Source organism: Corvus moneduloides, chromosome 9 (genome assembly GCF_009650955.1).
Source record: "Corvus moneduloides isolate bCorMon1 chromosome 9, bCorMon1.pri, whole genome shotgun sequence".
Classification (NCBI taxonomy): domain Eukaryota; kingdom Metazoa; phylum Chordata; class Aves; order Passeriformes; family Corvidae; genus Corvus; species Corvus moneduloides.
The window spans coordinates 2,808,696-2,821,140 of NC_045484.1; the positions used below are offsets into that span (position 1 = coordinate 2,808,696).

Consider the following 12,445-nt stretch of genomic DNA (forward strand, 5'->3'; position numbering starts at 1 on the left):
TGTTATTTCACTATACCAAGTTTATGCACATGTATCCATTTATACTTTACATTTTATATTTGATGTGTTTACATTTTTATGCCTTATTGTTGGCAAATGAACCGTCACTGCATTTTTCTTTACCATCACAAGTTCTGAAAGGAAATTTATCCTGAAATCTGAAAGTAGATTTGGGGGTTTTGGACTAAATTATGCCCCCGCTCCTTTCCTTCTGTAGAAGAGAAGATCAGATACAGGAGGCCCTGTAATGGCAAGTTAGACAACAGCAGGATGAGCACAGGTGTCCCTTAAAGTTGAATAACAAGTTTTTTCTTTCCCTGTAATCTTTAATAAACCATCACAGCAGCAGGACCGATGGGAACCATTCCAGGCAATACTAACTTGCTGCATGTTTTCAAAACAGAATCAGAGATGCATTTAAAAATAGCGTTTCTTGAAGGGGAGATCAATTTTTTAAATTTTATTTCATGGAGTTGTAGAGTCCCAGCATGGTTTGGGCTGGAAGAGACCTTAAAGCTCATCTTGTTCCACCCCCTGGCATGGGCAGGGACACCTTCCTCTAGCCCAGGTTGCTCCAAGCCCTGTCCAACCTCACAGTAATTATTTAAAACCAAATCAGTTACTAATGAGATTTTTCTCTTTTCTTCTCTCCCTGTCTCCGTCTTGTAGGATTCCACTCTTCACACCTGCTGTTTATTCTGTATTTATGTTTCTCATTTTCACCTTGCACAGATTACAGCAGCACGGATTTTTTTCTTCCCCTACCAGAAGTCCCTTGGTCTAGCACTTGAAGAATGTGATTTAATTCACTTTGCAGAAACACCATTAGCTGTCCCCTGCATTATGCTTTCCCCTGGGTTTACCTCGATATTACTCAGTAATTTCTCAGGTATTTCAGATTTCCATTTCTTTCTGGCAGCTTTCATGCCAGCTCATACTGTTGCTTGCCATTCACTAAGGTGAAAGTCATTACTAATTATGATAATTATTTGCTGTGAGCACGGCTGGGGTGCGTGGCAGTGACAAATCCATGACCTGTATGACCCGTGCTCAGGAATCCTTCAGGGAATTTGTAGTCTTGTGAGAAGGGACCTGTGGTGTCCAGTGCTGACAGGAGCAACTTCCTCAGCAATCAGAACCTTTTATTCCTTCTAATTTCTTGGCAGAGGATGCTCTGGAATCACCAGATGGGATGTAAGGATACACTTTTTTTCCATGGGGACAGTGTACCAGTGGAAGAGGCTGCCCAGGAACGTTCTCCATCCATCCATCTCCATCCTCACAGGTTCCCCAGCCCTGGGCAGCCTGGTCTGACCCCAGTGCTGTGAGCACGAGGTTGGGCAGGACCTGCTGAGGCCCTTTCCAGGCTGAATTATCCACGAGCCCATGACATCTTCCATTTCACAGCATGGTGCCACTAGTCGACAAACATCAGGCCACATCCCTATGCACAAGGAGGAGAAAAGAAAGAGGGAATGCAGAAAGTGTTAATATAATGGATTTCAGCTTTGAGCAGAGATCTTCTCCAGCTGATCAGAGATAAGGAAGGATCAGGACATACACAAAAATTTTATTCCTTCAGAATGGAAACAAGAAATTACAGATGTGGAAAATCAGTGACCAGAAAGCCCAAAACACCAAGTTTTGCTGTTGTGAAACAAATTTGTAAATTTACTCATCAAATTAAACTCCATGCCTAGCTTGATGGTTTTGGCTTTGATAAATTTGGAATGTGATGTTGAATACTGTTTTTTTAAAATTTCCTTATGATTTCTGTCTCTGTTAATGAAACAATGCAGGAAAAAGACTCCAGGACATGAAAGATTAATCCTACCTCACCTACTCTGAGCAGGAGCATTTTTTGATAAATTAATTTCCTTGATCCATTAAAGCCTTGCCCCTTCCCATAAACTGTGTTGGAACTTATCTCTAATTATGGGTTGTGTGTCCAGACAGCTCTGATCTTCTTTCAAACACCAAATCCTTGAATAAAATGTATCCACATCAAACTCCTTATGTTTAATGATGACACCAATGACGAAATCATTCATCAGAATTACTTTTCAAATTGTGATAAAATCAGTGTTAAAGCACTGGTGACCTGTACTTTAACAGCTCCCAGGTGGAAGAAAGAAGGATGTTGAAAGTCACACTGAACATGTGCATACAAAATAATACAGAATACTCATTAAATTCCTCCAAACTCTTACTGTATTGATTAGCAGTCAAACTGTCAGGGATCTGACCTATTTGCTCTTCCACATAGCATCCTTCTGACATTTACTGTAAGGAGGAGAAATGTGCCTCCTCTTCCAGTAGGGTCTGGTAGCAAATGAGGAAAGCCAGTGAAGGAACAAAGAAAGCAAGAAGCTGGGAGTGGTGACAGACATTTCCTGGCTTGCTCTTGGCTCACTTAAATTAATTATAAATTATGGAAGATGCACATGAGCTATTCTTTCACGTATTCTTCGGACCATGGAAATGAGGGATGAGAGAGTTGCACTTCCAGCTTTTGCTTTCTCTGGGTGGTTACACAGCAGGAAATGCTTCAGAGATGCATTCAGAGCCTTGTCCTCAAATCACAGCAGCTGTGGATCTCCATGGGCGAGGCATCATCACTGGAAGCTGGTGTCTGTTGTATGTAAAACGGGAAGGGGTTGGCCCCATTCCTGGTTTTCCAGAAGAAGAGGGGATGACAGGATCCGTGTCCATTGGGAATGACAGTTTAGGAACATCCAAAGCAGCTGTTCAGATCAAGCATTTCCCCTCCCAGCATGTCTCGGTGTAGGGACCAGGGCACAACCCCCACTCTGTGCCCCTGAACACTTGAACTGCACATTTCCTTCTCTGCCAGGTCAGATATTTTTGCCCTGGCAAGGATGAGGCATAAAGGAGAAGCGGTGGGATTCCAGTTAACAGAGCACCCTCTCAATTGCACTGCTCACATTAAACAAGCACAGGGATTGATGCAGAGGAGCTGCTCAGACCAATGAGTCAGGCATTCCTGGGCATGGCATGAAATTGTTCTATCTATCACAGGCTGGAGTGTTCTCTCTGTACTGCATGTGTAAAAGTACATTAAATTGGGACTATTGTACTGTGACATTTCTATTCTAGACAACTGCCAGTTAAATCAATGCACATTTTATCATGTCTTCGGATGTCTAGAAGTAGTTCCCTGCCCAGTGCCTTTTCAAACACTTTGGCGTGAATATTTTCTCAGGAGAGCTCTGTAATTCTGCACAGCCAACCTAGACTGTGGTAAAAAAGCCCCAGTCTGGGTCAGAAACATTGTTATTCACATACTGCTGCTGCTCCGGTGTGGGAGGAATCCAGGAGCAATCTGAAATTCCTCTCAGCGAGAATAAAAGTGGAGTAAAGCTCTTCCCAGCCCTTCACCACCACTGGACTACACACGGCCTGGCACGTGGGCTGCAGGAGACAACACTGACTTCTGACAGAAGAACTGGAGTAAAATCTGATTGGGATGAACCAGAATTTGGGACTTCACCATTCCTTCATCTGGGTAAAAAAGCAGGAGCAGGGCAGACATGAATTCCTGATCCTCATCTCTATTTAGGCCTGAATCAGAATGAAAGATAGAACAAAGAATATTGAATCACATTTCTCAAGTAAAGCCAAAATGCTGAAACCATAGACAATGCCAAGCCGGAGATATCTGCAAAATGTGCAATTCAGGTGGGTCTTACTCTGATATATTTTCTGCCATTTAATTTCAGAATTTAAAAACACCATCTAAGCACAGACCTGAAGCCTAACCTGTAAGAGCCAAAGGATGCTGACAGGGCTGGAAGCAGGCTGTTAAGATGAGAAATTACCATCTAACTTACAGGAATCATGTGAGCAACCTAGGATTAAATAGAACTGGCTCTTGTTCCCTAGTTCAGCATTTCTTTTTGCCTGTTTGGTATCCTAGGAGTAAATACAGCTTTTAAAAATCAAACAGAACTAATTTATTAATGTATTCATAGCACTTTAAGAATGATTAATGGCAATTTTCTAGTTTTACATTGCCAATGTTTAGCAGACAGCTATTAGAAAATCAGTGCTTAATGACACTGCTGAGGTATTTACTGTTCTAACAGCAACACTGGAGAGAAAGATTCTGGACTCAGAATTTACACACATGTGGCAATTAGCTCTGAAGGTTGGTAGTGAAGTAGCTGGGTTCCTTTCCCTTTTGAAGAAATTGAAACAATGTTTTTGAGGAAATGAAAACAATATCTTTTGGAAGGAATTTAGTTACTTTTTGAAGCCACAGAAACTCTCACATAATCCAGGTGTGGTGGGAAATTCATAAAAATGTGAATATAACATTTACTATTGGAGATTACAACAAGGCATCCAAAGCTCTTAGAAGCTTTCTTCAATATCAACAGCTTTTAATAAGCTTGGGCTTGGAAATCTTGGAGGTTTTTTCCACCTCTAATGATTCTGTGATTCTGTGGGAATGAAAGGACACCAGATCTCACTGCCAGCCACTCATGTTGTCCATCAACCAACTAGGTGGATAAAAATTGAGACATTTCCTTTCTCTTCCACAGAAATTCTAAAACTCCCCAAATGCCTCTTTGGAAGATTAAAGTAACCAACTGTCTTGAAGGTGGTTTCTTGGCCTTGGCACAATATTAAGAATATCACAAAATTACCCCAACACAATTGGGTTCCAAGCACTCCTGTCCATTCCCTTTGCAAAAATAAACAGGAGCCAATAGTGGAGCACGAGCACATCCAAGTGACACCAGGCAGTGAAAAAAGGCAATGAGCGTGAGAAAACCAGAAAATAATCCCTGATTTGTGTTTAAAGATACTTAAAAAAAATTGGCATCACGAGTGCAGAATGGGAGCAGCTGACTGCAACCAGTTCTTAAGGAAGGAATCTTCGGGTAATGGGAGTATTTATATCACTCCATTACAATGTGCCCTAGCTCAAAAATTGGATAAAAGGAAAAATTAGGATGTGGAACAGATCTATACAGGTTTCTCTGGGCTTCTTCTCCTTACTTATTCTTAATGGCTCTGTGGGTTTATTGTCAGTCCAAGCTGAAACGAATCATTCCCAATCTGAACAGGAGACAATAATGTCATGGTTGTGGAAAGGCAGACACCGTACTGGAAATATAAAGAGGAATTTTGAGGGCCCATGAAGCAGCTCTTCTCCACTCAGCAGCACAAATCCACAGCTAAATGACCATGGAATAACCGGAGAAAATAGAGCCGAGGACAACAATAATGGTCACAGGTCTGGAAACCACGACTCGAGAGAAATGACTGCAGAAAATGTGAAATTTAGGGAAATGGCTGAAATTATTTTTAAGACTCCTCAGCTACATTTGCTGGAGGAAGAAGAATTCATTTTTCCATGTGCACATAGCCAGAAGAAAAAGAAATCCAGAATGAGAAAGCTACAAACGAGACATTAAGAAAAACAAACAAAAAGAAGCCCACAATTCTTTATTGGAGAGGGTCGCTAGCAAGGAATAAGTTACCTGGTGATTGTGGACTCTATTTTCCCTGCTCTGATGAATTACACTTATTTAGACTTGACCACCATAAATGTAGTGAAAATTATTTCGGCCAACTGGACAGAAAGAAACTCTGCGATTTCATAAGCTCCAATTCTTTCTTCATCTTTAACCAGGAACAGAAACAATCTGCAGGGAACAGGCAGAAACGGCAAAAATCAGGGAGCAAGGAGGAGAGAGGGAGTGAAACTCCGCCTCGAGTGTGGTCAGTATAATGTGGTTGTTCAGAGAATAGAACACCTTTCTGCTGTGTCCTTCCACAGTGCCCAGCACAACGAGTTCCTAATTGAAGGAAACGGTCACTAAATAAATGCAAACCTGACGGTGTAAAAAGCTCACGTGGCCCTGCTGGATGAGTTTATTCCACAGGCTGATAAATTGCAGGATGAATAATGTGTTTTGTAATTTCTTTTTGGTCAGAAGGATGAAATTCGCTGTAATGCTTTTTTCCCCTCTGTTGAATGACAGAAAAATCCTGGTAATATGCTGCCAAAGTATTTCAAGTCTCATTTAGCACTTGTCTACTGCAAGCAGGGTCTTTATGTGTTGTCACAAAGAGTGACACTTCTGGACACTGGATTTTCTAAATCAAGAATGAAATGGCAAGATTACTTCAGTTGGAATGGAGTTTTACACCCTTGACTTTTGAATAATGGCAGTAACTTTGAATGGTGAATATTAGGATGGCAATATTCAGGTCGCTTTACCTTTGTTTTCTATCCACATATATTTATACAAAATCTAGTTTTTCGCTCCCCTATTCAAGCATTCCAGCAATTTTTCTTCAGAGGAACAAACCCATCATTTGCACTGAAGAAATTATAGTAATTCAATGGAGAGTATCAATAGCTGAAAAAACCAAAATACCGTCTGTCAGCATCCACATCTCCTAGTCTTGAAAAACTTGAAAAGTCTTGGGGAAGTTGCCAGAAATCTTTCCTTAGACCTCAAAGGCATATGAACAGAATATATATAATAATTGCCTGGCAGAACTAGGAATGTAGACACATTTATAACTTGCAGCAGCAGTGCAGAGTACCTAATAAAAACCTGTTCTAAAAGACATTTTTAAGGAAGTTGATCATCAGCACCGGAAGCTGCTCTCCAGTAACAATTAAGAAAAAATTGCAATAGAAGGAGCAACTTGCAGTGTTACAACAAAAGAACATGATATAATCTTTATCTCCCTCTGTGCTCACAAAAGGAAAAAAAAAAATAAAACAATGAGTTTCACAGAATATTTACAGATTTTCTGTTCTTTGTGCAAAATATATGCCACTTTGTAAGTGACAATGACAGCCTGAAAGTTTCTTTTTCTTCCACACGTGGTCTTTCTAATCTGTGATCTGTAGTTCAGGCACCTGTGATTTTACATTATTCCCACTTCAAATCCTGCTGAAACACTTGCACATTTTTGTGGCTGTAAGTGTTGATAACAGCTTTTTTGGCAAGGATGGGAAACTCTGAGACGCACTTTTATATTCCCTACATGTAGAAACCTTTGCAGAAAACCAACCAATAAACAGTGGAACAACAACTCAGGGAGGCTGGAACTGGATAATCTTTAAGGTCCCTTCCAACCCAAACCATTCTGTGATTCTGTGAAATGGTTCATGGATAAAACACTCCTGCTTTCTTCCACATCCTTGTTAGCATGGTACAATATTCCTGCCTCTCTGGAAACCTCCACTGAAGCCCCTGGGTGTTGGATGCCTTCAGCCTGGTGGGTTGAGCCTCCATTGCATTCTCGGTTTTAAAGTATTCCTAATTTTTAAATTTCCTTCTACCAGACTCTCACAGAGCCTTTCTCCATTGTTTGAAATGTTAATTTTATTAATAAATGTTGGATGGTGCCACACACGCAGTACATGACGTAAGTAGAAGATTAGTGATTGTTAAAAATAATTTTAAGACATGGTGGTTGAAAACAAATAGCTTCCATTTCATTCTAACTGATGGAGTCCATTACCACGGTGCAACTTCTACCCATGACTGCTTCTAATTAGCAGTCTGCCTAATTAAAAGTGCACTGATAACTTCTCCCTGGAATCTCCTTTGCAGGAGCTCAAGTCCATCCATGCTGAGTGGCACAAATGAAACATAGACAGGAATTTCAAATATTTAAAAGATAATTTGTGTTGGGGAAAATAATTGTGGGTGGATTTTCCACCCTGTCTGGAAGGAAAGAAAAACAGAACGTAAAAACTCTTTGATTCCTCTGGTTACCAGGTTGTCAGAGAATCATTAGGGCTGAAAACAGATCATTGAGCCCAACCATTAACACAACACTGAGCCATGAGAAGTCTAAAGCTCGAGGTTAAAATCAGCTTTCCATAAATGGAGTGTTGTTGAATTATTGTCATTGTACTGCAAGCAGAGCCAAACCCACATTACCTCACACAGGCCTTTAAATACACCAGGACTTGGTGCATTGTGAAGACAACACACCTTCAATCCAAGATAAGCCAACACAGGACCCTCCAAGTGCAGGGATTCTGGGATGAATGACCTGACCACACTTCTGTTATTTTGTGTTTGACTCCTCTTCTCTGCATTCCTTGGTAACATTTCCTTCCCATCAATGAGTATCCTACTGAGCTTTCTGGGCCTCTCCGAAATGCTGATCAGTGACCACCTAAATGGCTGGAACAGGGAATGGAGACAGACAGGAAATTCCATCAGTCTTGATTTAGGATGGAAAACTTGCAGTGCCACCTCCATCCAAGCTGCTGAGGATGGGTTTGTTATTTGTTCATTCTGAATGCTAATAAGGTCAGCACACACGTGGCAGTTTTGAGGCAGGAACCCAGCACCTGAGTGAACACAGCCCCCGTCCCTCTGTGGATCCAGGAGGCTGGGGAGCTCAGAAATGCTCTGAACTGAATTGGTAACCAGAGACACACAGATTTTCCTCCAGAGCTTTGTGGAAGCATTCCCATGGTGACTGTTAAAATAATTTCATTATTATATGCCAATCCGTTAGCTAGGCCAGGCATTCCACATCCCTGAAGGTCAGCAGTAATTAATCACAGCTCGGGTGATGATAATGAATTATCTCTTTGCCTTCCTGAAAGGACCAAGCAGCAAACTCTCCCCAGTGGTCTCCTGAGATCTCCAGAGACAAAGTCCCAGCCAGGTGACCCATACCACTTTTACAAACAGTGAGGGCATCAGAACAAAATCAGATGCTCTGCATCTAGACTTGATTCAACACTCGGATAAGATGGAACTTAAAAATCCCTTGGAGAGCTTATAAACATCTGGACACTCATATTCTCTATTTTACTTTTTCTATAATTAATCATGATTAATGAATAGGCAAGAAAAGTGTCTGGATTTAGTACCTGAGTAACATCAGCAGCAAATGTTTAACTCATAAAGTTTCTTGCTTTCTTCTATGTTCAGTCTTATGCTGTTATAGCCTTACTCAATTATAGTTGAATCCAAGTTCAGACAGTATTTTTGAGCCTATGGATTAATCAGTGGATTACTGTAGTATTTTCTTTTTCATTATTCCTTTGAAATAGCAAAATAACAGCTTCAAAGAAAACAAATAACCATGGCTCAGGTGGATTCAGTGGCAGGCAGACTTGGTGACCAGACAGGTTTCCAAACACAGCAATGGTGTGATAGCACATTTGAAAAGCTATGGGGATATTACACATTTATTCCAAATAAATTAAATAAATTTCAAGTGCAATATCAGACTATATTGTTTAAATGTCATCAGATGTTTCTACAGGCACTTATCCAAATTAAGGCCAATCCCCAATGATTTAATGATATTTAGAAATAAATTCAGACTCAATTTCCTATTTTCTTCTACATAAAAGCTTTACAGTAATCCACTCCTTACAGCAGAGTCTCACACACTCACACACAGAAAATCCAATCAAAGATATGCCAGTACTGATATGCAGTAATAAAACTGTTATTGAAGGCAAAGTAGGAATTGGGAAGCAATGGTTTGTCTAAAAAGAACTAAACCCAAAAGGGTTCCTAAAGGGGACCTCAAAAAACGGCAGGTTTTTCTTTCTAAGAAAAACCTAAAAAACCAAACCAAAGCAATGTTTTCTGTAAGAGAAATGGATTTCACATGGAGTGATTCTAAGTTTACTGCTTTATTTTTCTTAGTCGCCATTTGTAGACTTAAAAACACAATAAAAACCTCCGGGTTTAGGCACATCTTTCCTTGTTTGATCCTATCAGAAATTCATGCTCTGTGACAGAAATTATTCTATATTGCACAGAATATGGGAGTGTGAAGAATGCTAAAACAAACACTTACCTGTGAGTTTTACATGCAATTCCTTTCAGATCTCCTGTCCAAACAAAGGTGCCAGGGGTCTGTAGGGATGACATTTAACAAGTGAAAAGAAAGCAGAAATGGGGTCTCCAACCTGTGACTAAATTCCCTCCTGTGAGAAGAGAAGGAAGGAAGGAAGGAAAAGAAAGAAAGAAAAAAGAGAGAAAGAAAGAAAGAAAGAAAGAAAGGAAAGAAAGGAAGAAAGAAAGAAAGAAAGAAAGAAAGAAAGAAAGAAAGAAAGAAAGAAAGAAAGAAAGAAAGAAAGAAAGAAAGTAAAGAAAGAAAGAAAGAAATAAAGAAAGAAAGAAAGAAAGAAAGAAAGAAAGAAAGAAAGAAAGAAAGAAAGAAAGAAAGAAAGAGAAAAAGAAAGAAAGAAGAAAATAGAGAAAGAGAAAGAGAGACAGGAAGAGGAAGAAAAAGAGAGAAAAAAAGAGAGAAAAAGAGAAAGAGGAAGAGAGAGAGAAAGAGAAAGAGAAATAGAGACGAAAGAAAGAAAGAGAAAGAGAGAAAGAAAGAAAGAAAAGCAAACAAGAAAGAGAAAGAAAGAAAAAGAAAGAAAGAAGAAAATAGAGAAAGAGAAAAAAAAGAGAGACAGAGGAAGAGAAAGAGAAAGAGAGAAAAAAGAGAAAGAGAGAAAGAGAGAAAGAAAGAAAGAGAAAGAAAGAAAGAAAAGAAAGAAAGAAAGAAAAGAAAGAAAGAAAGAAAGAAAGAAAGAAAGAAAAAGAAAGAAAGAAAAAAGAAAGAAAGAAAGAAAGAAAGAAAGAAAGAAAGAAAGAAAGAAAGAAAGAAAGAAAGAAAGAAAGAAAGAAAGAAAGAAAGAAAGAAAGAAAAAGAAAGATGAATTAGGCATTAGGCAATGGTACCATGTGAGAGCCACTATTATTTGTCAATAGCAAATAGCACCAATTTGATCCCAGAACTTCATGACCCCCAGTTTGCTCCAGATCAATTTAAAGCCTGCTAATTCAAGAGAAATGTAGCCAGAGCAAACAGAGGTAACAAAGTCTCAGTGTGGCCTTTGAGTCCATCTGGCTCCTAATCCAGGCTTCCAAAGGAACGGTCTGAAGGAGGTCTTGGCAAGCAGGAAGGAGCCTGTACAGCAGTGAAAAGCATGGACAGCATTTCCCCAGCAACTGCCCTGTGCTTTTCTTCCTGCTGCTCTGCTCTGTCCCTCTCCCTTCCCATTCCCAAACGATTCCAGCACTCCCCTGGGAACACCATTCCAGCAGGATGCTGTCTTTAGTACTCTTTCTGACCCCTCAGGTGGGGTTTCTGGCTCTGTTTGATCTGGGATGGACAAATATTGCCACCAGGCTGAGCTCAGGGCTCAACAACGCGCTTTCCTGAGCTCTTCTTTTTTCTGCAGTGAGACATCAAAAGCAGGAAGCTCTAACAAAAATTGATTTTTATTCTTAAAAGGCTTAAGGTTTTATGACACATAAATGTTATAAATGGCCTCTGTGAATGTTTATATTTTTCTTTTGTATTAAACACATGTTCTTATTAAATAGGATGATCGATTGATTGATTGATTGATGAAAAGCAAAGTTGTATCACAGCAGAATTTAATACCTAGGATACTTTTCCTACTGAGCCTGTATTAATTTCTACTGCCATCAGAACTTTGAAAAGTGCTCTAATGCTCAGCTACCATCTCCCACAAGAATGAGAAATGTACAGTAATGGTTTTAAGGCTCAGAGCTATTGTCAATATTGAATATTATGGTGTTAAAAGCAAATTAAACTCAAAATGACAATTTTTTTCCATCCCCAAAGGGGCAAAAACAGAACTAAGTTTTGAATAAAAACGTAAGGGCCATGAAACGTGGTTGAGTTATCTCAGTTAAATACTGGGCACCATTTTTCTTATCAAAATGCTTTCATAATTGAGATAGGGAAGCATTAGTACAACAGTCACACTTTTGTATTGATCTAAGGTGATTTCAGAGCATGTGGGATTCTCTGAGGTACTTCAGCTAATATAATGCAAAATTTCAAATTACATTACAGTAATGATGTGACAATACACTGAAATGTTTGCAAAAATCCCTGATAGCTGTGTTTCCTCCATCATCCATATTAATAACATGGTGAAATATGAAATGGTTGTTGCTTGACTCCTAAATACACAATTGACATAGTTGCTCCTACTGAGATTCCTACTGAGATTCCTACTGCCAATTCATTCCACCTGGTTTGACTCTTGATATAATTCTGTTGTTCTGTGTTTCTGGAACATTTCCACCTGCCCAGGAGTAACCTCTCTCCTTGACTTGTGTGGGATTTACTTAAGAGAACAGAATTTCACTGGAATGATATGATCAATTATTGGTAAAACTCTTTCCTTGAGAATTTAAATGGACTACAGTAACATAGAGAAAGTTTCTGAGGCCAACATGCAGAAAAATCCCATAAAATTGGATTTGTTCTCTGTTATGAAAACTTTAAGGACTTGTTACAACTTAGATCTCCTTCGTAACATTTGTACCACAGCAGTTTTTTCTCTCACTTCAGACTCCAAAAAGGAAAGTAAACACTATGAAAAATGGCATTGCCAATCTGGATATAAAAGAGGAATGTGCAAGTGTAGTCT

General features: G+C 39.5%; 1 long non-coding RNA gene across 1 annotated transcript; it reads right to left on the reverse strand.

Annotated features, from left to right (window-relative positions):
- Positions 1–603: 603 nt before the first annotated feature.
- On the reverse strand, positions 604–9,994 carry LOC116448329. Its single transcript, XR_004241890.1, has 4 exons — positions 9,835–9,994; positions 7,995–8,189; positions 5,511–5,675; positions 604–1,444 (listed from the first exon to the last, which is right to left on the reverse strand). It is a non-coding gene; the product is annotated as an uncharacterized LOC116448329 (long non-coding RNA).
- Between the last annotated feature and the right edge of the window lie 2,451 nt (positions 9,995–12,445).